This window comes from Ceratotherium simum, chromosome 22 (genome assembly GCF_057802395.1).
Source record: "Ceratotherium simum simum isolate JZ-2026a chromosome 22, ASM5780239v1, whole genome shotgun sequence".
NCBI classification, from domain to species: domain Eukaryota; kingdom Metazoa; phylum Chordata; class Mammalia; order Perissodactyla; family Rhinocerotidae; genus Ceratotherium; species Ceratotherium simum.
In genome coordinates, this window is record NC_141921.1 from 7,952,876 (window position 1) to 7,980,408 (window position 27,533).

The following is a 27,533-nucleotide window of genomic DNA, read 5'->3' on the forward strand; positions in this document are numbered from 1 at the left end:
GATAAACGTGCATCATCAGCTAGGAAAACTACTTAAGTATTAGTTTCCCTGGTGCGAATTAGACAGGTATGATATCATTGAGGCCATTGTTTGCTTTTTTGCATGCAGTTGCAGCATCCTCTGGTGGGCATTAATTTATTTAATAGCTTTTGAGAAAAGCTTTTATAGTTTTTGAGAAATAGCTTTTATAGCATTTAGCATGGGAATAAAATATATAGTGCTTCATTATTTTCATTCTTATCAACTTCATAAAACATTATGTTAGTGCTTATCATTAGATTTAAACAAACATCTGAGAGATATTCAATTACTTAAGTACAAATAATACTGACACTACTACTAATAAATGGCAATACATTATTCTGGAAAGTCTTCAATTTGAATTTTAAGAGGAAAACAAATTTCTCATGCAATTTAAATTCTCTAATTGTGCCTATCCTTTTGTATATTTTGACTTCTATCCCATGTACATGTAATATCCATTCAAAGAAATTAAAAAGCACAACTGGAAAAGGTAAAATGAGTTATTTAAATATAACTTGGGTAAAAAGTTATATTTAAATAACTCTTTTTATCCAAGGGAATATAAATTAATTCAACCTCCTCAAAACTGGCAAAAGAACAAAAGGGAAAAAATAGACTAATCTATTCCACAACAATCTGAAACTTCCAAGCCTTAGAGAATCAAATCAATACAATTAGCAAACCTTATTGCAAGCAACCTTATAGATGTGTCTGTACACATTAAATATGTTTTATATAATGCCATTCATGAAACTATATATGTGAAAATTTTCCTTATATTCAGTGTTGTAATACAGTTTTTATAAATGCTATCTTGACCCAGTTTTGAGGTCCTGGCTAGAGACTGGCCAGTTCCTCTTCTTGAGCAGCCAATTAAGTCCATACTCCCAATCACCTCTCTTATAGAGTTCTCACACTCCAGGCCACTGCACATGCACCCTAATTGCCCTAGTGTACCACACAAGCAAGAACAGCCCCTAGGTTCCAAAGCCTGCTGAAATTATTCAAACTAGCCAACCTTAAGCCTGCTTACCCTGCCCCACCCCATTCCTTCCCGAAGAAACCAAAATAGAGGCACTTCCCCACTGTTCCCCTTGCTCCCTCTGCCTCATGACCAACCCTGGTGCTTCCCTTGAATGGGCCTGTGTGACATGCTGTTTCTTTCCCTGGAGCTGTGAGTATAATAAACCGTAAAACTCTTTCTGATTTCTCTCTTTTGATTTGCATCTGGTTTCACCATACCTCATTCAAGGTAATACAGTTAAAACAAGTGTCTATAATAGTTGTCAATAAGGTTGATAGTTCCATCTTAGACAACTATTTTCTGTTACTTTGGAGCCGCCGCAAATCAGCAAAAGTGACTGGTAGGTTACCCCAGCAACTACAATTTTTTTACAGCACAGTTCCAATGAGGCATTTATTCAGCCAATATGCTAGAACTGAAATTTATCATTTGATCTTTTATTATCAACAAAGTTCTATTCTTAAGGTTGATTTTTTAAATGATAATATTAACAAACAAGGAAAAACCTTGCAAACAATTTAAACTATCCTTTGAAGAGATTATTACAAAGGAGTAACCATGTTGGATAAGCAAGGCAACAAGTTAGGAGGACTAACTGAAATCTAACATAAAAGTAAGCACAAATGAAGAAAAACACTTTCCTTACTTGATACCATCCCGAGGGATGGCACTTTTGGCACTGAGAGATGACTGTATGGAGATTATGCAAAAATTGACCTATATGCAAGAAAACTTGACACATTGCATATGTCAAACCAAGAAATGTTAAATTTAACAATTTAATAAAAGGAACTGAGAGTGACATCAGCATCATGGCTGAATCAGTTGTTCCCTTTGTCTCTCCCCTCTAAGTTACAATCAGTAGGACATTCATTGACCAACAAAGGACTCTCTGCACAGCACACCAGAATGCCTCAGAAATCCATGCATCCATATGTCTGAAGGTGGGTGGACTGGATCTCCGGGAGGCAGTGGAACTAGGGGAGCAGCCACCAGCCCCCAGCCATGGCAATCCACACCAGGGATGCTCACACCAGTGCACATGCTGGTGACCAGAAGCTGTAGGAGCAGACTCAGGACTCTCAGCTTAGCCCCTGACCCTCTCCCCAGTGGTGGTGGGTAGTGCATATATCCTGAGGCTTCAGGACACAGAGTGGCGCCAGTGACTCAGCCCCCTCTCCCTCCCTCAGGAGTGGCACTGCCAGTCTTTCTAGCAGTGGGAACAGCATCCAAAATGTGGATTTCCCCAGCAGGAGCAGGGTGCCCTGACCTGAGGTTTCAAAAAGTACACTGGTGCGTGCCAGTGACCAGAGGCTGCAGGAGCAGCAATAGCACTCGTGGCTTAGCCCCTGCCACTCCTCCAGCAGTGGCAGGTGGCACCTGTGACCTGAGGCTTCAGGAACCACAGCAGAACCCATGACCCAGCCCCCAGTGGTGGCACCCCAACACCAGCTCTACTGGCAGCAGGGGCTACATACAAGATCCTGGGCCCCCTGCCGCAACAGAGACACCTGTGAACCCATTGCCCTGGCAGCAGTGCTGCCAGCACCTGAGCCTGTGGAGAGCCTGCAGATAGCCAGTGGGGGAAAACAAGACCTAAGCAACCCTGGAATCAGCAGAAGTGCTCACAGCCTGGTGATTCCAGTGGCAACATCTGAGACTGCAGCAACATTGTAAATAGCAAGGCAACAGCAACCTCAGAGGCACAAGCAGCACAAAGAGGGCACTGACAATGCCTCTGGAAGAGGGAGTGGAGGATTAAAAGTCCAGGCTCTGAAATAGAACCAGAGGCAGCTCAGAATCAAAATAAACAAAGCCTTACCCAAACAAGAAAGGTGTTTACTACCACAAATGCACTGGCGGAGGATCAAGTCATCAAGTACCATGAAGAATTACAGTAACACAGCAGAACAGAAAGAAAATGACAACTCTCCAGAGACCAAACTTGAAGTCATAGAAGATTACAATCTAACTAAAAAAGAGAATTCTAATAGCTGTAACGAAGAAACTCAACAAATTACAAGAAAACTCAGAAAGATAGTTCAATGAGCTCAGGAATAAAATTAATGAACAGAAGGAGTACTTCACCAAAAGAACTGAAACTCTAAAAAAAAAAAACCAAACAAATTTTAGAGATGAAGAACACAATTAATGAGATGAAAAATAAAGGAGAAAGCATTGGAAAGAGAGCACACTACATGGAAGAGAGAATTAGCGAGCTCAAATATAGAAATCATTCAGGTAGAAGAGGAGAGAGAACTAAGATTTAAAAAAAATAAAGAAATTCTATGAGAAATATCCAACTCAATTAGGATAAGCCACATAAGGATAATAGGTATCCCAGAAGGAGAACAGAGAGAGAAAAGAGCAGAGAGCTTATTCAGAGAAATAATAGCTGAGAACTTCCCAAACTTAGGGAAGGAACTGGATATACAAGTACATAAAATTAATAGAACTCTTAATTATCTCAATGCAAAAAGACCTTCTCCAAGGCATATTATATTAAAACCGTCAAAAGCCAATGACAAAGAAAGAATACTGGGGCAGGTGGAGAGAGAAGGAAGGAAGGAAGCCCCATCACATTATTAGCAGATTTCACAGCAGAAACTCTACAGGCTAAGAGAAAGTGGAATGACATATTTAAAATATTAAGATAAAAACTGTCAGCTAAGAATACTCTATACAGCAAAGTAATCCTTCAGATATGAAGGAGAAATAAAGGCTTTCCCAGACAAGTGAAAACTGAGGGAGTTCATCACCACTACCTGCCTTACAAGAAATGGTATAAGGAGCCCTTCTACCTGAAACAAAAAGGCAAAGGTTTACAAGGCTTTGCACAAGGTGATAAATAGACAGACAGGATCAGCAAATGGCAACTCTATATCAGAATAGGTTAGTAAACAATTATGATATAAAGGCTAAAGGGAGACAAAGCATCAAAAATAACTATAACCACTTCAATTTGGCAACAAACTCACAACACGAAAAAGGATAATTTGTGACAACAAAAACATAGGAGGGGAAGAGGAAAAGGATGGAACCTGCATAGGCAGGTGGAGATAAGATGCTTTCAGCAGAAAAAGGACTATCTCATCTATGAGATCTTTTATACAAACATCATGGTAACCACAAAACGAAAATTCAGAGCAGAGTCACAAATCATAAATAAAGAGGAAACTGAGAAACACTTCACAGAAAACCATGAGGCTGAAATGGCAGACAGAAATACAAGGAAAAAGAAACAATGGAAATATAGAGCAACCAGAAAACAAAAGATAAAATGGCAGTACTAAGTCCTCATATATCAATAATCACTTTAAATGTAAATAGATTGACTTCACCAAGCAAAAGACACAGAGTGGCTGAATGGATGAAAAAACAAGACCAAACAATATTCTGCCTCCAGGACACCCATCTCAGCTCTAACAACAAACATAGGCTCAGGGTGAAGGGATGGAAGATGATACCCCAAGCAAATGGCAAACAAAACAAAGTAGATGTAGCCATACTTATATCAGACAAAATGGATTTCAAACCAAAAAAAAATAACAAGAGACAAAGATGGGCATTATATAATGATAAAAGAGACATTCCACCAAGAAGACATAACACTTCTTAATACATATGCACATAAAATAGGAGCACCAAAGTATATAAAGCAACCATTAACAGACACAAAGGGAGAAATCGACAGTAACACAATTATAGTTGGGGACTTTAACACCCCATTTACATCAATGGATAGCTCATCCAGCAGAAAGTCAACAAGGAAACAGTAGCCTTAAATGAAACACTAGAGCAGATAGACTTAACAGATATATATAGAACATTCCATCCAAAAGCAGCAGACTACACATTCTTCTTAAGTGCACATGGAATATTCTCAAAGATGGACCATAGGTTGGGAAACAAAACAAGCCTCAATAAATTTAAGAAGATTGAAATCATCTCTTCCAGCCACAATGGTATGAAACTAGAAATCAACTACAAGAAGAAAGCTGGAAAAGTCACAAATATGTGGATACTAGACAATATGCTACCGAACAACTATTGGATCAAAGAAGAAATCAAAAGAGAAATCAAAAAATACCTGGAGACAAATTAAAATTAAAACACAACATACCAAAATTTATGGGATGCAGCAAAAGCAGTACTAAGAGGGAAGGTTATAGCAATTCAGGACTACCTCAAGAAACAAGAAAAATCTCAAATAAGCATTCTAACACTATACCTAAAAGAATTAGAAAAATAAGAACAAACAAAGCCCAAAGTCAGTAGAAGGAAAGAAAGAATAAATATCAGAGCAGAAATAAATGAAATAGAGACTAAAAAACAACAGAAAGGATCAATGAAATGAAGAGCTGTTTCTTTGAAAAGAAAAACAAAATCGACAAACCTTTACCTAGACTCACTAAGAAAAAAAGAGGGAAGGCTCAAATAAATAAAATCAGAAATGAAAGAGAAGAATTCACAATAGATACCACAGAAATACAAAGGATTATAAGAGAATACTATGAAAAGCTATATGCCAACAAATTGGATAACCAAAAAGAAATGGATAAATTCTTAGAATCATACAATGTCCCAAAACTGAATCAAGAAGAAATAGAGAATCTCAATAGACCAATCACAAGCAAAGAGATTGAAACAGCAATCAAAAACCTCCCCAAAAACAAAAGCCCAGAACCAGATGGATTCTCTGGTGAATTCTACCAAAGATTCAAAGATTTTATACCTATTGCTCTCAAACTATTCCGAAAAATTGAAGAGGATAGAATGCTTCCTAACTCATTTATGAGGCCAAAATTACCCTGATACCAAAACCAAACAAGGACAACACAAAAAATGAAAATTACAGACCAATATCGCTGATGAACATAGATGAAAAATACTCAACAAAATATTAGTAAATTGAATACAAAAACACATTAAAAGGATCATACAACATGATCAAGTAGTATTTTTTCCAGGGATGCGGGGATGGTTAAAAATCCACAAATCAATCAATATGATACACCACATTAACAAAATGAAGAGTAAAAATCACATGATTATCTCAATAGACATAGAGAAAGCATTTGACAAGATTCAACATCCATTTATGGTGAAGACTTTCAATAAAATGGGTATAGGAGGAAAGTACCTCAACATAATAAAGGCCATATATGACAAACCCACAGCCAACATCATACTCAACAGTGAAAAACTGAAAGCTATTCCTCTAAGAACAGGAACAAGACAAGGATGCCCACTCTCATCATTCTTATTTAACATAGTACTAGAAATCCTAGCCAGAGCATTTAGGCAAGAAAAAGAAATAAAAAGAATCCAAATAGTAAAGGAAAAAGTAAAACTGTCACTATTTGTAGATGAAATGATTCTACACATAGAAAACCCTAAAGAATCCATCAAAAAACCATTAGAAATAATTAATGAATACAGTAAAGTTGCAGGGTACAAAATCAACATACATAAATCAGTGTATTTCTATTCACTAACAACAAACTAGCATAAGAGAAATTAAGAATACAATCCTATTTACAATCACAACAAAGAGAATAAAATGCCTAGGGGTAAATTTAACCAAGGAAATGAAAGACCTATATGCTGAAAACTATAAGACATTATTGAAAGAAATTGAAAAAGATATAAAGAAATAGAAAGATATTTTGTGCTCATGGATTGGAAGAATAAACATAGTTAAAATGTCCATATTACCTAAAGCAATATATTCAATATAATCTCAATCAGAATCCCAACAACAATTTTCACAGAAATACAATAAAGAATTCTAAAATTTATATGGAACAACAAAAGACCCTGAATAGCCAAAGCAATATTGAGAAAAAAAGAACAAAGCTGAGGTATCACACCCCCTGCATTCAAAATATACTACAAAACTATAGTAATCAAAACAGAATGGTACTGGCACAAAAACAGACACACAGATCAATGGAACAGAATTGAGAGCCCAGAAATAAACTCACACATCTGCGGTCAGCTAATTTTTGACAAAGGAGCCAAGACCATACAATAGAGAAAGGAAAGTCTGTTCAATAAATGGTGTTGGGAAAACTGGACAGCCTCATGCAAAAGAATGAAAGTAGACCATTATCTTACACCATACACAAAAATTAACTCAAAATAGATTAAATACTTGAATGTAAGACCTGAAACCATAAAACTCCTAGAAGAATACATAGGCAGTATGCTCTTTGACATTGGTCTTAGCAGTATCATTTTGAATACCATGTCTCCTCAGGCAAGGGAAACAAAATAAAAAATAAACAAATGGGACTACATCAAACTAAAAAGGTTCTGTACTGCAAAGGAAACCATCAACAAAACAAAAAGACAACTACCAACTGGGTGAAAACATTTGCAAATCATATATCTGATAAGGGATTAATTTCCAAAATATATAAAGAACTCATACAACTCAACAACAACAAAAAACCCGATCAAAAAATGGGCAGAGGATATGAACACACAGTTTTCCAAAAAAGATATACAGATGGCCAACAGGCATGTGAAAAGTTGTTCAACATCACTAATTATTAGGGAAATGCAAATCAAAACTACAATGAGATATCACCTCACACTCGTCAGAAGGGCTATTATTAAAAACACAGGAAATAACAGATGTTGAAGAGAAAAGAGAACCCTCATACACTGCTGGTGGGAATGCAAACTGGTGCAGCATGGGAAACACTATGGAGATTCCTCAAAAAATTAAAAATAGAAATACCATATTATCCAGCTATTCCACTTCTGAGTATTTATTAAGTTAAAATAAGAACATGAAAACACTAATTCTAAAAGATATATGCACCCTGTGTTCATTGCAGCATTGTTCACAATAGCCAAGACTTGGAAACAACCTAAGTGCCTATCAACGGATGAATGGATAAAAAAGATGTGGTATATATACACAGTGTAATACCATAAAAAAGATGAAATCTTGCCATATGTGACAACACGGATGGACCTTGAAGGTATTATGCTAAGCAAAATAAGTCAGATGGAGAAAGACAAATACTGTATGATTTCACTCATATGTGGAAGACAAACAAACAAACACATAGATAAGGCGAACAGATTGGTGCTTACCAAAGGGGAAGGGTTGGGGGAGGGCATAAGGGGTAAAGGGGCACATATGTATGGTGACAGATGGAAACTAGACTTTTGGTGGTGAACACGATGCAGTCTATACAGAAGTCGAAATATAATGATGTCCACCTGAAATGTACACAATGTTATAAACCAACGCGGCCTCAATAAAATAATAAGTAAATGGAACTGCCAGCATAGTTATAATACCTGATTTTTAGTTTTCGGGTTATCCTGTGATCCCCATCAGGAAGTGTAATAGTTAATTAGCTGGGCTAGTGCTGGGGTTACTTTTTAAATTTGCTATTTTTACAAGTATCCTATTATTTGTACTAGAAATAAATCTAAGGGTAACATAAAAACGGTTTGAGAAACAATAAGTAGGGTTGGTGACATACCTAATGGATTCTGCCTGCCTTTGTTGATGGCCCCCAACTTACCCCCAAAGAAGAACTCCAAAATTATTACACCTTGAAAAGAAGGAGGCTTTAGCCATGATCTTTTCTTTTTTCTTTTTCTTTTTTTTTTTTGTGAGGAAGATCATCCCTGAGCTAACATCCATGCCAATCCTCCTCTTTTTGCTGAGGAAGACCAGCCCTGAGCTAACATTCATGCCTATCTTCCTCCACTTTATAGGGGACGCCACCACAGCATGGCCTGACAAGCGGTGCATCAGTTGACAAGCGATCCAAACCCGGCCCGCCAGCAGCAGAGCGTGCGCACTTAACCGCTACGCCACGGGGCCAGATCCAGCCATTATCTTTTCAATGTTTCTATTAGTAATATTCCAGTGCTTCCTACCTTATCTTAAAGGGAAAATAAATCCAAGATTGACAGTAAATTGGAGTTTACTTCTTACTCAGAATTGTAAATGTCTACAACTAGACTAAATTTTCATCATAAAATAGTTTTAGGCAAACTAAGGAAAAGCTTCTGTTTGCTGTACATACTTTCTTTTTCCCTCTCTTCACCATTTTTTTAGTCTTAGATAAAGTTTTTAACCTACTTGGAGCTAAACTCCAGAGCCTCCAGCCTTAGTCATTACATTCTAACTGCTAGTTTTTGTCACCTTATTAATCTCATTTATTTGTGAAGTTATCCAGATATAAAAATTAACCATTGTTTCTTGAACATAATGAGCCGAAATTTTTTTTTTGTTTTTTGTTTTTTTTTTTCGTGAGGAAGATTGCCTCTGAGCTAACATCTGTTGCCAATCTTCCTCTTTTTGGTGAGAAAGATTAGCCCTGAGCTAACATCTGTGCCCATCTTCCTCTATTTGTATATGGGATGCCACCACAGCATGGCTTGATGAGTGGTGCATAGGTCCGAGCCTGGGATCCAAACCTGTGAACCCCAGGCCACCAATGCGGAGTGGGAAAACTTAACCACTATGCTACCAGGCTGGACCCTGAAGCCAATATTTTTAAAAATAGATATCTACCTTGTTTGAGAAAAGACAGGAATTACAGATGGCAAAAATTCTTAAATAATACTAAATTTTAAAAAATTGGGTTAATTTGAATGATTTAAAATTTACTCAAAATGTTAAATCTCCCAATTTTCTGGGTTTTATATTTTAGTTATAAATTCCACTAAAATTCTTACTGTCCCACCCAGATCTGGGTGGGTTAAGAATAAAGAATGACCAAAAATATCCATAGATCATTAACCAAAAGCTCTTAAAGATAATTAAATGTTTTAGGAAGTCTCCTATTTCTTCTACCCCATCACAAAATTGCTGTTTCATAAATTTAATCATGACTCTCTCAGCTTATGCTACACATAATCTGAATGATTTTCATCTTATTAAATACACTTTTACTTATCTTCTGCTAATCAGATGTATTCCTACCTTGAACTTAAAATAAAAGGCTTTATTTATTGGGGGAATAACATCACCAAAATGGTGAAATAGGAGTTTTCTATCATCTTCCCCTCAAAGAACGCTGATTTTGACAATCACCCATAGATGAGAATGCCTTTGTGAAAGTCTGGAAATCCAGCGGAGAAGTTCCAGCACACTGTTGGTGCAAAAAACAAAAAAATCTAGGGGCTGGCCCCATGGAGTAGTGGTTAAGTTCGGCACACTCCACTTCAGTGGCCCAGGTTCGTGGGTTCAGATCCCAGGTGCAGACCTACACCACTCGTCAAGCCATGCTGTGGCAGTGACCCACATGCAAAATAGAGGAAGACTGGCAACAAATGTTACCTCAGGGTGAATCTTCCTCAGGAAAAAAAACAAAAGATAAAAAATCTGAGATTGGTTGCATTGAAGAGTGTGTAAGAGGAACAGTTTCATTTTATCCATGTCACCTCTCCCCCAAGGTGGCACAGCTCAGTACCAAGAGAGATCTTCTCGGCCAGTGGTTTCTCCCACAGGGGAAAGTGAGAGCATGTGAGTGAGTGCCCAGTATCCCCAGCTGTGCAGGGCACTGCCATAGAGGCCCATTACTTTCTTGTCCCATCCAGAATACTGAGTTGTGAATTGCACAACTGAGGGGTGGGGAGGGGCTGTAAGAATGGCAGCCAGGGCTCAGGGGGGACTATAACAAAGGGACACAGATCCTACTAACCACTCTGTGGACTCCAACAGTAAGCCTATGTACAAGCTACTGGGGACACCTTGCCTCTGGATACCACAGCTTGCCCATGAGCAGCCCTAACGCTCTGCATGCCTCATCCACACCCCTACGCCCTGTAGCTGACCTCCTGTGCATATCTCGGCCATGCGAGCAAGTCTTTGCAGATGAGTAGTGAGCACATGCAGAAAGCTGGCCTGACTCTGTAGGATTGGGAGAAGGCACACAAACTTGAGCATTTAGCCCTGCCCTAGGAAAAGCAAATGGCAGGCTGTCAGCACCTGGCCTTGCTTTGCAGGATCAAGAAAAGGCATACATTCTTAAGAAATCCCCCCGGTAAAAGGGAACAAGAAGTGTGGAAAAGGTGTATCCATAGAAAAGGTCTGAGAAAGCCTCAGAATCCCTAGTAGGTTTGATGGAAGCCAGTCAGTAAAGACTGGCAGAGGTGACTGCTTCTTCAAATGTGAAGACAGCAACACAAAACTTCAAGGAAGGTGAAAAATAAACGAAATATGACACCAACAAAGGAACACAATAATTCTCCAGTAACCACCTCAAAGAAATGGAGATCTGCGATTCACCTGATGAAGAATTCAAAATAATTGTTTTAAGGAAGCTCAGTGAGCTATAAGAAAACACAGAAGGGCCAGCCCTGTGGCATAGCAGTTAAGTGAGTGTGCTCTGCTGCTGGCGGCCCAGGTTCGGATCCCGAGCGCGCACCAATGCACTGCGTGTCAGGCCATGCTTTGGCGGCGTCCCACATAAAGTGGAGGAAGATTGGCTGGATGTTAGCTAAGGGCCCGTCTTCCTCAGCAAAAAGTGGAGGATTGGCAGATGTTAGCTCAGGGCTAATCTTCCTCACAAAAAAAAAAAAAGAAGAAGAAAACACAGAAAGACAATTCAATGAAATCAGGAAAATGATACAGGAACAAAATGAGATGTTTAACAGAGAGATAGAAATTGTAAAAAAAAAAATCAGGAGTTGAAAAATACAGTGAATGAAATGAAAAATGCAATAGAGAGGATCAATGGTAGACTTGATCAAGTGGAAGAAAGAATCTGTGAAGTAGAACACAGGTCATTTGAAATTATCCAGTCAACAAAGAAAGAAAGAAGCAGAGAACAAATGAAAAAGAGTGAAGAATGCCTACATGAAACTATGAGATACCATTAAGAGAAACAATCTACACATTTTTGGAGTCCCAAAAGGAGAAGACAGGGAGAAAGGGGCAGAAAACTTATTTAAAGAAATAATGGCTGAGAACTTCCCAAATCTGGAGAAAAATCTAGACATCCTAGTTCATGAAGCTCATAGGTCCCCAACTCAACTCAACTCAAAAAGATCTTCTCCAAGAACATTATAATAAAACCGTCTAAAATAAAAAACAAAGAGAGAATTTTAAAAGCAGCAAGAGAAAAAAATTCCTCACATACAAGAAGAACCCCCAAAAGGCTTTCAGTGAATTTCTCAGCAGAAACCTTGCAGGCCAGGAGAGAGTGAGGTGATATATCCAAAGTACTGAAAGAAAAAACTACCAACCAAGAAAAATTTACTTGGAAAAGTTGTCCTTCAGAAATGAAGAAGAGAGAAAAACTTTTTCAGACAAACAAAAACTGAGGGAATTCATCACCACTACACTTGCCTTACAAGAAATGCTGAAAGGAGTTCTTCAAGCTGAAATGAAAGAACACTAATGAATAACTTGAAACGTATGAAAATATAAAACACACTGGTAAAGGTAAGTATATAGTGAAATTCAGAATGCTCCAATACTGTAATATAGTGGGGTGTAAATTACTTCACTCTAGTATAAAGGTTAAAACAAAAGTGCTAAAAATAATTAGTAATAATTAATGGATACACAATATAAAAAGATGTAAATTATGACGACAAAAAAATAAAATGTGGGAGGGGAATAAAAAGGTAATTTTTGTATGTAATCAAACTTAAGTTATTATCAAATTAAACTGGTATATCTATAAGATGTTTTACATAAGTCTCATGGTAACTACAAAGAAAAAATTGACAGTAAATACACAAAAGATAAAAAGCATACCACCACGTAAAATCATCAGTTCAAAAAGGAAGACAGCAAGAGAAGAAGAAAGAAACAAGGGAACTAAAAAGCAGCCAGAAAACAATTCATAAAATGGCATTTGTAAGTCCCTACCTATCATCGATTACTTTAAAGTAAATGGATTAATTTCTCCAATCTAAAGGCATAGAGTGGTTCAATGGATTAAAAAACAAGACCCAACTATATACTGCCTATAAGCGACTCACTTCAGCTTTAAGAATACACATAGGTTCAAAGTGAAGGGATTGAAAAATATATTCCATGCAACTGGAAACCAAACTCTTGGTTTCTTGTTCTCTTTTGTAAGCTATACCATACATTAGACAAAATAGACTCTGTGTCAAAAACTGTAACAAGAGACAAAAAAGGTCATTACATAATGATAAAAGCGTCAATTCATCAAGTGTAATTCAACAAGTGTAATTCAATACAGTGTAACAAATGTATACACATATGCACCCAACATGGCAGTACCTAAATGTATTAAGCAAATGCTAACTGATCTTAAGGGAGAAATAGACCACATTCATATAGAGAAAAAACATTGTGATCTAAAGCTTACCAACAGTTACTGTGACAATTTCATCATCTGTGGAGCACTTCTTTCTTTTACTTCAGGAACTTGAAGGAGCAAGCTTATGAAAGTTCAATTTTGATGATGAGTTTTCATCTAATTAAGGAATATGTAAAATTAACTATTGGTTTTCTCATCTTGTTTATCTGGCATAAGACTTCTTGGCCTTCAAGTTTTAAATCCTTCAGAAGAAAATTATACTTTACATTCATAAAAAACATTCCTGTGTTTTCCCCTGATGCTGCAATTCTGTAGTTTAAAAAAAACTATATTTATGAGAAGACTGCAGTTTTTACAGCTTTAAGTAATACATTCAACTTGTTAGGAGACTGTCATGAATTTTCCAATGAATGGAGTGATTATCCTTTTTGATATATTTGCATTATCTGAATGTGATTTCATAACTCAAATGTGATGTTGACTACAGATCACATTTCTAGATTTACATTTTGCTTCTTTTTCAGAATGTTTTATTTTAGATACCTATCTCTTTTGTGATTCATTCCTACCACTTATCAATTTAAATATATCATATACGACTTTTGATTCTTTGGTGACATCTTCCATTTTGCCCTAGCAACTTATTATTTTGTAGTTATGGAAGAAATTCTTTCAAAATGTTCTGAAGATTCCATTATCTGACTGTATTTAAATCTCATATTCTTCAACAATTTAAATGAACACAGGAATTTTAGCTTTTCTTAAATAAATTCTGAAGCTGCTGCTCTACTTTTACTTTTTAAAGTATATTGAATAACTGTTCCAAAATCTGTTATTCACTTTATTCTAAAGTTTTCTTGAGTTACCTTGTGCATGCTTTTTGGTGACTCTGAACTTCGGTTGATTTTTGTTTCACTGAGATTAGGAAGGCTGAAGGACTTTTACTCTCCCTTTTTGGGTAAATTTTGGTAAACGATTTTTCTGAGAAGACTTGCCAAATGTTTCTACCATTTATTAAACTACTTAAAAACCATAATCCTCATGACATGCTTTAAATAAAACACTGTGGGGTTTTTTTCTTTTATTTTCCTCTTTAACATATAAAACATTTTTTAATGCAGTAATTTAAACATATCATATGGTTTCTATGTTCTGAAATTGATGAATTATCTTTGAGTTAAGAAATATTAGCAATGTACTAAAAACATAATATTTATTTTTGGTTTCAAATGGTAGTTTTCATCATCCTGAAGAGAGTTGGTTAAATTTAATACTGAGATGCTTACTAAGTCTTTTTTATTCTCATGAGCTTTTCTCAATGCATTTACCAACCATGTGTCAGATGACATTGTTAATATTTATTAAGCTGGGTTGGACTGATATTCTTTTCAACTGCCTTCTTTCTTAAAGTAACTTAAAATTCCTTTATAATATATAATCTGATACCTGCATTTCTTCAAACTTCTTATAATTCCAAACAACATCATTTTTGCTTTTAAAATAGAACTGAGTTTCTTTTTGTTTATATTTTTTAAAACAGATATTTTTGATTTCACTGATATTCTTATTGTCCATCTTATAACACGATTCCTTAAATATTTCCAAATAAAAGTTTTTGTTGCTAATTCTTGCCTTTGTGTCATATTTTTTGTTGAAACTCTCTGTTTTTCTAACATCTATAAAATCATTTTTCTTCCCAACACTTTAATAAATTAAATTCTTTTAAGTGTGGCCTGCTCTGAATTTGAAGATGGTAGCTGCCTAATATAAGTAGTTTAGTTCAGCACTAATATTCAAGTCCTTTTATTTGACCTGAAAAGCATAATGAAATACAACCATAATATAATAAATTAGATATTTTAAATCACTTTGTTATTCAATATTAAATCATTAATTATTATGATTACAATTATTTTGTAAAATTCTAAGAACTAGGTAAAAATACCATTGGAAAAAAATCTGCTAAAGAAGGTAGTAAGAAAATTAACCATAAAATGAAGCTGCCTTATGAAGATCTGATTCCATTAGCTTAATTCAGGAAAGTAACAATCAAAATCACCTCGTTTCTCAAATGGAAATAATGATAGTATCTACCTTATTAAGGACTGTGAGGATTAGATAAGATAATGCATACAAAGTGCCTAGTACAGTATCTAGCAGTCTAAAAGCTTAATAAATGCGAGCTATAATCACTCTCCCCTACTCTCCATGCCCTCGCCCACCTCCGCCCCACCTCAGTCTCAAAATGCTTCACCTCTGAATTTTTAACTCCTATATTCTGCTCTTTGACTATAATGTGCTTTTCTCTGGTCATTATTTCAGCTTTTACTACTTTAATCTCACTGTAAATTTAATTTTACTACATTGATATTTCCAAATCTTTGATCTTCCCATTTCCCTCCAATTTATTACTACTCTCTGGCTTTACTTCCAGCCCTGCTTCTCTCCCTACCAGTATAAAACCCCATGGTCCACAAGTTTAATTGCACTCCCTTGGGTTTTGTTAAACCCTAGAGGTGTATCAGTTTTAGGATTTGAAACCAGAAAAACTCTGGGTTTAAAAGCTGGCTCTGTCACTTCCTAGCTATGAGAACTGAGCAAGATGTTTAGCTTTCTTTTTTTTTTTTTTTTTTTTTATAATTTTATTTATTTATTTTTCCCCCAAAGCCCCAGTAGATAGTTGTATGTCATAGTTGCACGTCCTTCTAGTTGCTGTATGTGGGACGTGGCCTCAGCATGGCCGGAGAAGCGGTGCGGCGGTGCGGCGCCCAGGATCGAACCCAGGCCGCCAGCAGCGGAGCACGCGCACTTAACCGCTAAGCCACGGGGCCGGCCCTTAGCTTTCTTGATATGTGTATACTGATGATTGTTAGAAGTAAATGCAATAACGTATGTAAAGCATTTACCATAGAGGCTGGCATATAGTAGACCTTCAATAAATCTTAGTTCCTTTCTCTCATTCCCTTCAGTAACTATTCCAAAATTTCATGTCTCTCTTCAAAATTTCATTTAATTGCTTCCTCCCACTAGCTCAGCAGATGACCTAATTTCCTATTTCATAGAGAAAATTCCAGCCATTAGGCCAAGACTCCTTTAATTTCCTCCATGCCACTGATAAATTAATCTGCAACAGTACTCATCTTTATCTCATTCTTTCCAGTTTCAATGGAAGAATCTCCCTTCTGTCTATGGCTTAATGTTCCACCTGAGCTCAGAAACCATTAATCATCACTTCTCTCTTCCTTCTGTACTATTCCTTCCCTCTCTCTATTGATCTTTCCCCTTAAGATATAAACGTACTATTCAAAAGCCTCTTCTGTCTTCAAGACAAACCCTTTATTCTTCTTCATGGCTAAGCATCTTTGAAGAGTTGTTCACTCTCAATATTTCTGCTTTCTCACCTCCCATTCACTTCCCAACTCACTCTAATACTACTTCTGCCCACACCATTCTTCCAAACCTGCTCTTCACTAAGGTCAACACTGATCTGCATATTGCCATGGCCGATGGACACTTTTCTGCAGTAATGACACAGTTGACCTCTCCATCATTCTTGCAATTCTTCTTTCTCTTCCTTGGCTTCTATGCCATATTTTTCTCCAGGTTTCCAGTTCTTGATGTAGTCTTCTTATAAGGTTCATCTTCTAATGTCCATCTCCCAAATGTCATAGTTCTCTAAGACTCTATTTTGAATCTGTTTTTTTTCACATTAGCTGGGTGATCCATATGAATCTATGGCTTTAACTACAACACCTATATGCTGATGATTCATTAAACTTTGTTTGCAGTCTAGATCTCCAGTCCAAGCTCCAGAATCTTTTACTCAATTAGCTATCACATCTCTCCTCCTAAATGTCCCATAAATACCTCAAATTCAATATACTGAAAACTAAACTCAAACTTGCTTCTACACATACAGGACCCATCTTAGCCAATAATAAGCAACCATCTTCCATACAATTACCAAGGCATTTCTCAATCCAGTTTCTTTATATGAACACATAAAATTATTTATTTTTTTTTTTAAGATTTTATTTATTTATTTTTTCCCCCCAAAGCCCCCGCAGACAGCCGCATGTCATAGCTGCACATCCCTCTAGTCGCTGCATGTGGGACCCGGCCCCAGGATGGACGGAGAAGTGGTGCCTCGGTGCGCGCCCGGGATCCGAACCCGGGCCACCAGCATCGGAGTGCGCACACTTAACCACCAAGCCACGGGGCCAGCCCACATAAAATTATTTAAGTGACTATTTTCTCAAATTCTCCAAGGATCAGTACATAATTAGTACTATTCCAGATGCACAGGAAATTAATTCATTGCATATAATAGATGCCTTAGGTCACTAGGGCTTAATTCTTTCACAGAACTTAGTTGAGATAGGTGCTCATTTACCTTCTATATCTATGCACCATTATGTAGCTGTTGCCTCTTATCTCTGGTATCCTCCACTCCTGGCCCCACCCCCCAACTTTGTTAGTTTATGCTCATGTGCGTTTCTGTTTGACTACTACAATAGCCTACAAATCTGAGTTGGCCCAAATCTAACTCTCTAATTTGATTTCCTGACACTTCCCTTTAGGCTCATTATGCGACAGCTATACTATGCTACATGTACCTCCCTGAATATAATGCATTTTCCTGAGCTGAAGTCTCTGTGTCTTTGCTGTTTCCTCTCTCTGGTATCCCTTCAACCTCTTTCATCAAGCTAATGATTTTTTGTTTAACTACGCAAGCAAATTTAGAGCACACATTCTTTTTTTTTTTTCCTTTTTTGTAACCAAAATTTAATGCTCAGAAAATTTAACATTGACACAATATTATCTAATATGCAGTCTGAAATGCAATTTAAATTTTCCTGAATTTGTCACTTTAAACTGTTTATTTTGGATCCAGGAGCTGGTATAGGATCATGCATTGCATTTAGTTGTCACATCTCTTTAGTCTTCTTTTGAAATTCACGGATTGTTTATTTTTGAAGAGTCTAGGCTAGACTTGCTTTGCAGAATTTCCCTCAGTTTGGACTTTTCTGATTGTTTCCTGTTGATTAGATTCAGATTAAGCATTTTCAGCAGGAATACTACATAGGTGACAGTGTATCCATGTCAGTTTGCTCCATTGTTGGTGATGCCGAGTTTGACCATTTGGTTAAGTGGTCAGTGACCAGATTTCTCCCTTGTAAAGATCACTTCTCCCTTTTGTAGTTAATAACTAAACCGGGTGGGGTGGAGTGTGTGATACCTTCATACTGTGTGAATATCCTCTTCCCCAACAATATTTTATTCATTAATTTAGGGTTTTTTCTCCAATTTTTTTATTGTGGTAAAATACACGTAACAAAATTTGCCATCTTAACCATTAAGTGTACAGCCCAGTGGTATTAAATACAGTCATAATGTTGTGCTACCATCACCACTGTCCATCTCCAGAATCCTTTTCATCTTGTAAAACTTGTAACTCTATACCTGTAAACCAATAACTCCCCACTTCCCCCTCCCGTAGCCCTTTGCAGCCACCATTCTTTCTGTCTCTATGATTTTGACTACTCTAAATACTTCATATAAGCAGAATCATGCAGTATTTGTCTTTCTGTGACTGGCTTATTTCACTCAACATAATCTTTTTTTTTCCAGTAATTTTATTGAGATCATAATGGTTTATAACATCGTAGAGTACACATTCTTTATAAAGGATTCATACAACACAAAGAGTACACAGAGTAAAAAGTTAAGTATTCCTGGGCCGGCCCCGTGGCTTAGCGGTTAAGTGCGCGCACTCCGCTGTTGGCGGCCCGGGTTCGGATCCCGGGCGCGCACCGACGCACCACTTCTCCGGCCACGCTGAGGCCGCGTCCCACATACAGCAACTAGAAGGATGTGCAACTATGACATACAACTATCTACTGGGGCTTTGGGGGGAAAAAAGGAGGAGGATTGGCAATAGATGTTAGCGCAGAGCCGGTCTTCCTCAGCAAAAAACAAGGAGGATTAGCATGGATGTTAGCTCAGGGCTGATCTTCCTCACAAAAAAAAAAAAAAAAAGTTAAGTATTCCTTTACCTTGACCTCTCTCCTCCAAATTCCACACATACACACACATACACTTGCCTCTCCACAGATAACTATTATTAACCATCTGGTTTATATCCTTCCACATTAAATTCTCCCTATTCATCAACTGTAAGCTTAGGTACATCTCCTGAAGATTTCTCTGACTCTCATAGACAGGATGAGTTAACTCCTCCTCTTTGCTTCTATAAAACCTTGAGTTTACCTTTATCAGAGTGTCATAATATATTTTAGTTGTTTAACTTTTGGTTTATACCCAGCCTGAATTGTAAAATCCTGAAAGTGGGCTTTCTTTTTAATCTTTATGCTCCTCAGTTTGTCACAGTGCTTCATATATTTTTGTTGAAGGAAAAATTACACTGTCTTTGTTCTCATTACAGTAGGTGTGGTGACATAAATAATTTTAGGGGAAGGAGCAGGGTGTTAAGAAATCAGGTTAGGAATATCTTCCAGGTAATGTGATAGCTAAGCATCCTAATACGTGTGAATAGAAGTAGACTAGAGGAAACAGGAATGCATGCTAAAAAATTTAAAAAGATGTTCCACGGCCGGCTCCGTGGCTTAGCGGTTAAGTGCGCGCGCTCTGATGCTGGCGGCCCGGGTTCGGATCCCGGGCGCGCCCCAAGGCACCACTTCTCCGTCCAGCGCGAGGCCGAGTCCCACGTACAGCAACTAGAAGGATATGAACCTATGACATACAACTATCTGCTGGGGTTTTGGGGGGAAAAAAAATGAATAAATAAAATCTTTAAAAAAAAAAAAAAAGATGTTCCTAATTATTATTATACAACATTATTACATTAACATATTCAATTAATATTTTTTATGGGCTAAGTACTTAATATCACTCTACTATAATCTCTAATTATTATCTCAGTTTACAGAGAAAGAAACTAAGGCTTAATTAATGTATCAAACATTACCAGTGCCCTGCCCACATCCTCCTGGCCTACATGGAGACTACCTGCAGTTTCAATGGCAATTCCCATTCATGCCATGCCAATGGCTTCCTATCTCAATCACTTGTCTTTCTGCCTGAGGGTTTTCTCTAGCAGCAGGAGCACGCTACTCAAGGGACGGCTCCCAAAGGAAGTACCAGTGAGTTAACAGTGTCAAGAGTAACCTTCAAGCACAGAGGGAAGGGAACTGGTAGATAAATATCCCAGTTTTCTTATCTCTCAGTGGGACAATTCTGAGTTCTATTTTATATAGTCTCTCAGAAGATCGCCAGTGGAAATGAGTTCTGATTGCCCTCGGTGGTAACCTGCTCGTTAACACACTTTTTATTGGCTTTCCTCCCTCCCTTGTCTCATTTCCTCACCATACTTCCCAAATAAAGTTCTTTGTACTCCAATCCTTGTCTCAGAGTCTTGGATGTGGGGGAACCCAATTTAAGATAAGGAAGTTTCTTACAGTTAAACATAGCTAATAAATAGTGAGCTTAGGTCCATCTAACTCCACCTAACCCACACTCTATTTATACCACCTCCTAACTTGTTTTGAACTTTCTTTTTCCTATTCAATAGACACATTAGATAGGCTCACAATTAAATTTATGTGTGACATACACTCAGAGAAGAGTGAGGATGTAGAGATTCAAGAGCAGAATGTTAACTTTGAATACACATTCCTGACGGTGAATAAAAGGAATTCCATTTTGAAAAACATATTTGATGGATTATAATAATGGAAAATATATTCAAGTGGAATTGGCTGCTTTTCTCATGTTGTATGCTTTATTCTTTTGTAAAGTTAAGCAAATCTTAATTTTGGAATAAGTTAGTCGCAGATATTACTTTGTACCCGGAAAATGTTTACACTTCATTACCACTGCAGCCCCTGCAAAAGTGAGGTCATACATGAAGGAGAGGCTCTTAACCTTTACCTTAATTAGCATGTGGTAGAAAATTAGTTTCTTTCCAGAAAGTGTTCAGATGCAAGGAAGAGGAAAAGAGGGTCATGCCATTATTCCAAAGACCATTGTGGAAGGGCCAGATGGGGCAAGTTTTTTAGTTTAGAGTTAAGCACTTTCTTCATCCTTTTAAGATTCAGGCCTATCCCTTACAAACAGGGCAAGAGGCTCCTCATTGCAAGGCAAAGCAGTAAACTAGAGCACTGGCTTTTCCAGGAACTCTAGGTCAGAGAGGGAAGTCATAGACTCCAAAACTCCAAAGCCCAGGCGGTGCCAAAGAAAGGGAGCGAGAGAAAATTAGGGCGAAAATGGGTGCCATATCGGTAACTCAGGCCTGCAGTAGGAAACTCCACTGAAGCCGCCAATCTCCATAGGAGTGACAGAAGCCAGGGCATTTTCTTTTTCCAAACGGTTTGAAGCTTCCTAGGGCGGCAGGAAGGGAGAAAGAGAGAAATTCCGGCTAGACAAGTGAGCACCAGGAAGACACTCAAAGCCAACCGCCCCTGTGGCCGCCACTCTGCCGACAGCCTGCGGGTGAGGCGCGCACTCAGCGCTTTTGTGACTGAGAGGTGCCTCCGCGGATGGCCGGAAGCTGGAGCGCGACTTTCAAGTGGAAAGCCTCGGCCCAGAATGCAGTGTCAAGCCAAGCCGTAAGGGCGATAAACCTGAGGGTGGGGGATCGGAACCTGGAGCCTCGTTCGGAATGGTTGGCTCAAGTTGGCACCAGCCCGTGGGCTGATGTATCTAAGGGAAGGGGACCAAGGTTTCCACTGTGTTCCTGGTGGGCTCCTTTGAGTCAATTTCCACAGTCCGTATTCTAGCCTCTGGTTCTTTTGAGGTAACCAGCTTCCTCTGCCCACCAAACCCTTCCAAGCCCCTGTCCTGGGGAGCTTCACCTTTGTCCCCCATGGTACACCCACCACCCCCTCCCATGTCCCCCGTGGTGGCTAGAATGAAGAGCCTTAATTTAAGCTGCGTCTCCCCAGAGCACACAGTATATTTTAGTCACTTACTATTAGCATTTAATTCAGCAGCATGTAGTAGATTTATTTGTGCATCCAAGTCCTGAAAGATATTAAATGTCAGAAGTTTGATTTTTACCAACTTTGGCATACTAATTTCAGTAATTTTTTCAACCAACACATGGCACTGAGCATCTGTGTGTCAAAGCCTGTGGAAATGAAACACATTTTTTCCTCTCAAGGAGCTTCCAAGATAAGTAAAAATACTCAATTCCAGCATATCAATACTTCATATATATTAAATTCAATGAGAATTTATTAAACATCTATTGTGTATTAAGCCCTGTTGCTAGACGTTGGTCATGGGAAGTTGAATCATCTTCATCCTAGAGATCTAAACTCATAGTTTTGGTGGAGAAAAGGGACAGAGCACAAAACAATTATCTTTAAAAGTATAAAATGAACACTGGGAAATGCTACTACACAGATTCAGAACAAGTGGGAGTATAGGAGCAGAGAACTGAGTTATATGTCTAGAGGGAATTGGAAAAGCTTTGTAGAGGAGGTAGCATGTGAAGAATGCCCTGGAAGAGGAGGGGTTATGTTTACAAGTGGAGTTCTGGCTTAAGGTTTGTACTTTCTAACAGATCTCACTTTAAGACTCTGATCTATTTTTCTTTTACTCTCTCTGGCTTTCCAGTCCATTCTGCCTCCCACTCACACCCACCCAGCCCTTGTTCTGTTTTCTTGCGTGTAGCCTAGGCCAGGATATATAACTTACAAATGATGATTACCTCTTATTAAGATACTTGTTTCTGCATAGATGTACTTGTAAAGAAAGAATTTTCATTTTTTTATAATTTGTTTTAGCCAAGTCAACAAAGCACAGTTCCTGTGGCCCATCTGCTAGAACACAAAAATAGCCTCACTATGTAGAAACAGATGTTTAAAATGGTATTCATTAAAATGAGATTCCACCTGTAATAGAAAACAGAAAGTGGATGCGAAAGGAATGTTGTAAGCTGGCAGTGCTTGCTATTGCCTTCCATTCCCTGAGGAATGTATATTTGTGGGTAAAATCTTGCTAATAGTAATACGCTTCTGGTTTTAGTCTTTAGTGATATGGGTTATTAGTAGTATTGAAACACAATCTCCCTAGACTCATTAGGAGGATAGCAGTCATAAAAAAATACCTCTAGGGTGGGTGCTTTCTTACCAATGAACAAAGTTACCTTGGGAAGAAAACTAATGACTATCCTAGTAGTAACAGAAATGAACATTTACTGGTTACCTTCTGTGTCAGGTGCTTTACCGTACATCTTTACAGGAACACTATGAAGGAGGTATTATCCTCATTTTATAGATGAGGAAATTGAGACGGTGATATATTAACTAACTTGCCCAAAGTCACAACTACATCGGAATCCAAGACTCTCAGATTCCTAAACCAATGTACTTTCATAATATTGTTATATGGCACATTACTGTACCATATTCTCTTTATCCATTCATCTGTTGATAGACATTTAGGTTGTTTCTATATCTTGACTATTGTGAATAATGTTGCCATGAACATGGGTGTACAAATATCTCCTTGAGATCCGGCTTTAAATTCTTTTGGGTATATACCCAGAAGTAAAATTGTTGAGTTATATAGTAATTCTATTTTTAATTTTTTGAGGAAACTTCATACTGTTTTCCACAGCAGGCCTGCCATTTTACATTCCCACCAAGAGTGCACAAGGGTTCCAATATCTCCACATCCTTGTCAACACTTGTTCTTTTCTGTTTTTTTTTTTTTTTTTTTATGTTAGCCATCTTCTGGGTGTGAAGTAGTATTTCATTATAGTTTTGATTTACATTTCCCTATGAAAAGATTGAAATCTTTTCATGTGCTTATTGGCCATTCATACATCTTATTTGGAGAAGTCCTTTGCCCATTTGTGATTTGGGTTGTTTGGGTTTTTTTGTTGTTGAGTTTTAGGAGTTCTCTCTATATATAATTTTCTATTTTAATCCTTTATCAGATATATGATTTACAAATATTTTATTCCATTCTGTGGGCTGCCTTTTTACTCTGTGGATAGAGTCTTTTGATGTACAAAAGGTATTTGATGTATGAAAGGATTGGTATTAGTTCTTCTTTAAGTATTTGGTAGAATTCAGCAATGAAGCCATAGGTGCAGGGCTTTTCTTTGTGGGGAGATTTTTGATTATGGATTCAATCTCCTTACTAGTTATAGGTCTATTCAGATTTTCTATTTCTTTGTGATCTAGTCTTGGTAGGTTTTGTGTTTTTAGGAATTTGTCCATTTCATCTAGGTTATGCAAATTTGGGGGGTATAATTGTTCATAGTACTCTCTTATAATCCTTTTTATTTCTGTAGAATCAGTAATAATGTCCCCACTATCATTTCTGATTTTAGTAATTTGAGTGTTTTCTCTTTTTTTCTTACTCCATCTACCTAAAGGTTTGTCAATTTTGTTGATCTTTTCAAAGAACCAGCTTTTTGTTTCATTGACTTCTCTATTGTTTTTCTATTCTCTATTTCATTTATCTTTGCTCTCATCTTTGTTATTTTCTTCATTCTGCAGGCTTTGGGTTTAGTTTGTTCTTTTTCTAGTTCCTTAAGTTTTAAAGTTAGGTTATTGATTTCAGATCTTTCTTGCTTTTTAATGTAAGCATTTATAGTTATAAATTTCCTACTTAGCACTGCTTTTTCTGCATCCCCTAAGTTTTGGTATGTTGTGTTCATTTTCATTCATCCCTAAGTATTTGCTAATTTTCCTTATGATTTCTTCTTTGATTTATTGGTTGTTTAAAAGCTTGTTGTTGGAGAGTGATGTCAGCATCATGGCAGAGTGAGTTGTTCCCTCGGTCTCTGTCCTCTAAGTTACAACCAGTAGGACATCCATAGACCAACAAAGGATTCTCTGCACAGCACATCAGAATGCCTGAGAGATCCATACATCTATACATCTGAAGGTGTGTGGACTGGACCTCTTGGAGGCAGTGGAACCACGGGAGCGGCAGCAGCAGCTCCTGAGATCAGAGGCTCCAGGAACTGTGATAACACCTGTGAACAGAGGCCCCAGGAACCCAGGCAGCTCACACTCCCAGAGGTGCCAGGAACTGCTGCAGGGCCCACGACCAGAAACTCTGGGAACAAAAATGATACCTATGACACAGCCCCCAGCAGTGGTGCCTTCAACTCTGGCCCTCCTAGCAGTGGGGGCTGCATGTGAGACCCCGAGACCCCCAGCAGCAACACAGTGCCTGTGACCTGAAGTTCCAGGAATAGTGCCAGTGCCTGAGACCTAAGGCTTCAGGAATAACAGTGGTACCTGCAACCCAAGCCCCCCCCCCCCCGGTGGCAGTGCTTCAGACACTGTCCCTTCCAGAAGAGGGGTCTTTATACAAGACTCTGGGTCCCCAGCAGTGGTGGCAGTGCCTGTGACCTGAGGAACTGCACCAGCACCCAAAACCAGCGCCTTCAGGAACCCCATGGTGGTGGCAGTGTTGTCCATGACCCTGGCCCACCTGGCAACAGTGGTGACACCCATGAACCCAGTGTCTCTGGCAGCACTGGTGCCAGCACCCCAGAAAACCCATGTGCAGCAGCACAGGTGGCACACACAGCATACACCCATGGAGAGCCCACGGAGAGCCAGGTAACAGCAATAGCAGAGTCCATGACTCCAGTCCTTCCCAGCTGCAGTACCTCCCAAAATTTTGGCTCCCCCACCTGAGCAGCAGTGTCTGCAGACACAACAACCCCAGACATGGTGGAGGTGCCTGTGAACGCAGCTCCCACCCCACTCTCCCCCACTTTGGTGGGGAGACCCATGACCCAGGCAACCCTGGAAGCAGCAGAAGTGCTCACCAGCCCAGTGACCCCAGTGGCAACAACCATGACTTCAGAGACATCATAAGCAGCAAGGCACCAGCAACCTTGGAGGCAAAAGCAGCACAACAAGGGCACTGACTACCCCTCTGGCAGGGGCAGTGGAGAGTGGAAAGTGCAGGCTCTCAAATACAAGAAAAAGCAGCTAAGAATCAAAGTAACCAAAGTCTTACCCAAATAAGAAAGGTTGTTGCTACCACAAATCTGCCAGCAGAGGAACAACTCATCAAGCACCATGAAAAACTGAAGTAACTGGTATCACAAAAAGAAAATGACAATTCTCCAGAAACCAAACGTGAAGTCATGGAAAATTGCTGTCTACCTGACAGAGAATTCAAACTAGCTGTCATGAAGAAAGTCAACGAGTTACAAGAAAACTCAGAAAGACAGTTCAATGAGCTCAGGAATAAAATTAATGAACAGAAGGAGTACTTCACCAAAGAGATTGAAACTCTTACAAAAAAAAAACCAAACAGAAATTTTAGAGATGAAGGACATGATAAATGAGATGAAGAATAAAGTAGAAAGCATTATAAATAGAGCAGACCCAATAGAAGACAGAATTAGTAAGCTCAAACATAGAAGTCTAGAAATGATTGAGGTGGAAGAAAAGAGAGAACTAAGATTTTTTAAAAATGGAGAAATTCTATGAGAAATATCCAACTCCATAAGAAAAAGCAACATAAGGATAATGGGTATCCCAGAAGGAGAAGAGAGGGGGAAGGGAGCAGAGAACTTATTTAGCAAAATAATAGCTGAGAACTTCCCAAATCTGGGGAAGGAACTGGATATACAACTACATGAAACTAATAGAACACTTAATTATCTCAACACAAAAAGACATTCTCCAAGGCACATTATATTAAAACTGTCAAAAGTCAATAACAAAGAAAAAATATTAAGGGTAGCCAGAGAGAAGAAAATAATAACCTACAAAGGAACCTCCATTAGGCTATCAGCAGGTTTCTCATCAGGAATTCTACAGGCTAGGAGAGAGTGGAATGATATATTCAAAATATTGAAAGATAAAAGCTGTCAGCCAAGAATACTCTATCCAGCCAAGTTATCTTTCAAATATGAAGAAGAAATAAAGGCTTTCCCAGACAAACAACAGCCGAGGGAGTTCATTGCTACTAGTCCTGCAATACAAGAAATCTTGAAAAGAGTTCTCTTACCTGAAACAAAAAATCAGATGTATACAAAGCTATAAGCAAGGTGATAAATAGACAGACAGAATCAGAAAACTGCAACTCTATACCAGAATATGTTAGTAAACACTTAATCATAAAGGCTAAAGGGAAAGAAAGCATGAAAAATAACTATAATGACTTCAACTTGATAACAAACTCACAATACCAAA

At 38.2% G+C, this 27,533-nt stretch overlaps 1 protein-coding gene across 5 annotated transcripts in view; it reads right to left on the reverse strand.

The window, feature by feature from the left end:
• C22H1orf185 (chromosome 22 C1orf185 homolog) overlaps positions 1-27,533 on the reverse strand; it is a 75,681-nt gene that overhangs the window by 41,084 nt on the left and 7,064 nt on the right. For 2 of the 5 annotated variants that reach the window (XR_015555748.1, XR_015555749.1), the window contains exons 2-4: positions 22,320-22,371; positions 21,280-21,729; positions 13,378-13,485 (exon numbers count right to left, since the gene is read on the reverse strand). The gene's annotated coding sequence lies outside the window, so the exon portion shown is untranslated. The remainder of the gene's footprint in view (positions 1-13,377; positions 13,486-21,279; positions 21,730-22,319; positions 22,372-27,533) is intronic. The other 3 variants (XR_015555751.1, XR_015555752.1, XR_015555750.1) reach the window with 2 other exon arrangements.